Source organism: Python bivittatus, unplaced genomic scaffold (assembly GCF_059951505.1).
Source record: "Python bivittatus isolate LINGU-HERP-01145 unplaced genomic scaffold, Pbiv_v1 ctg000160_np1212, whole genome shotgun sequence".
In the NCBI taxonomy this organism is placed as follows: Eukaryota; Metazoa; Chordata; class Lepidosauria; order Squamata; family Pythonidae; genus Python; species Python bivittatus.
The window spans coordinates 1,122,113-1,124,624 of NW_028277076.1; positions in this window are offsets into that span (position 1 = coordinate 1,122,113).

Here is a 2,512-nt window from a genome sequence, read left to right on the forward strand (position 1 = left end):
ATAATCTCTGCTGACCAGCTCTGGTGGAAGTTAGAATTAAGTACCATTTGGAGGCCCAGAATCTCAGGATCAAGATGTGCAAGGACAACAGCTGGATGCTTCGGAAAGTTTCCCAAATAATGTACGCCCAACTGGAAGTTAGCTGCAGTAAAATGTACTAGTGGAGAAACAGCTGAGGGGGAAGAATAAATAGAGACTCACACTCAGGTTTTCCCTGAATGACCAGGTGAAAGAAGTTTGACTTATTAGCTTTTGTTTAGCTAATTTTCAAAGTCTGAAACAAGCATATAGGAAAACAGAAAACCCCACTGCAGATAACTAAAAATGGTCATGTTAAAGACGATCGATCTCTGAGAATCTATCCCCATATATGGATCACCAGTTTTCTGGACAAACGAGGAATGGCAAAGATGCCTTTGCCTGCTGTCAGGGCTTAAAATACAAAGGCAGGATATCTGCTTGGAGATGCCATTCAAAAACTCCTGTTTAGCCATCAGATGAGCTGTTAACATGGTTTATCTGCAAGAGCCCTCCTTGCTTATCTCACCCCCGTTATCTGTGTGAGGCCCCCGACTCTGCCTTCCAAGCAGCTCGGGGCACCAGGTGCCAGACAGGATCACCGTAAATGCCAGAGGGGAACAGTCTGAAACATCAAAAGGAAATTGATTCCATAAATCAGCCATCCTCAACATGCCTGCATGTTGTCCACAATGGCATTCCACCATGCATTCTTCAACCCGGTGGTTGTGCCTACAGAAGTGTCATCTTCTACCTCCAGTTGCTGGATTTCCTCCTCCCTCCAAAACAGCGATGGGAATACTGTCTGAATGGGCACTGAAGGAGTTCCTGGGCCTGCTCCCAAAAATATACATCTGGAATCACCAAGACGCAGCGCTCTTTGCTCTCCAAGCAGGCTAAAAGCATAATGGTCCTCACCAATTTTCCAGGTTGTTGCCTGGATTACTACATTAACGCATGTCAATCCCTTGAGTGGGTTTACAGAAGTGGGTGCTGATTTATCCTGGAGAGAGAATCCCAAAACTGGGAGAAAAGCTATAGTGGAGCAGCTCTGGAGGCTTCATCTGGGGCTTGGTGTCTCTGTCCCCAGGAGGATGAGCACGTGGGCCACCAATCCCTCTGAACCTTTGCTGAGGTGTGGGTGGGCAGTCCTGGCTCCTGTCACGCTTTGGGATTTTATTTTCACCCTCTTCATCCATCAGTCTGCCCCCACTGCTTCTGTACCCCCCCCCCCCATCCCTGTTAGTCTCCTTCTGATCATTGGAAAATGTGGAATGGATTTTATCTAGGAGAGACGGTTGCCCTTAGATGCTGCTGCGTTTGATCGCCTTGCCTCCTGGTCACCACAAGATATCTCACCCCAGAGAGTTGCTCAAAAAGTCATACTTACGTAAACTGAGACAAGCTCAGAGTTGCTGTGGAGTAAGGGACTGGGGAGCCAGGCTGAAGGATAGACAACGTGTTCCAAAATGTTTCTACGTGGAGCTAGAAGCCCTGGGAATTTTGCTCCACTGCTTTAGAAGAGCTTACATTTTGCTTCTAGTCAAATATCCCAAGTGCTCCAACTTTCATTCGTATACAATATTCTGCACCGGTGTTCTTTATCTTCTTGTTTCTTTCTTTTTATCACAGGCTTGAAGCCCAACAGTCGTGAACAGCGGAAGAAATTACTTTCAATGAAACACGTACCAAATTTCTTTTATGTTTTGTTCCTTGAGATTTCTCCATCATTTGATGCTTCCAGGATGAAGAAATTGATCATCGATCCTTTTGAAACATTCTCCAATAAACGTGAAATATTTTTTCCTGAATTAATCTCATTTTAGAATCAGGAGACATCCCTAATATTCCTAACGATCCTTAACCACTGGTGAATTTAGCTCTTTATTCCAAAGTTCTTGAGAATAACTGAGGTATACTATAAAAATATTCTCAGTTGTCTATTTAAAAAAAGGTGTTGATTTGCCTAAAATGCATTTCAATATTGGTAACAACCCTGGACGTTTGGCTCCCGCTGATGTGCCTGGACCAAACTACGAAGTCAAAAGATGCTTAACTTTGCCATCATGCAATGGCGAGCTTCCAGTTGACGTCTGTCTGTCTTTCTCCCTCTCAGAAGCCCCCAGCTGGGCTCTGCTCGGAGATGTAGCCTTGAAAATCCCCCCTCCCCTTGTTACTTTCTTTGCCTCTCAGACAACTGAGAAAAACGCAATCTTTTTTTTTTTAAGTTAAGGCAGTGAGTCTTACGAGCTGAGCTGGGCAATGCGACTCCCTTCTGCCCCTCCAGTCCACGTGATCCAGACCGAGTTTTTCTTTCGGTACAGCAGGGTGGCCGAGTGGACGGTGAGTTTGTCCAGCTTGCTAGTGCAGCGTGGTTTCAGCATCCCTGACCAGCAGGAGTGGGGTGGTCTTCTGGGCTGGGGATGGGGGCCAGGATCCCGCCTTGACGTTGCTTCCAGTTGGAGACTGAAACTGGTGGCCCTTCCAGCTTGCC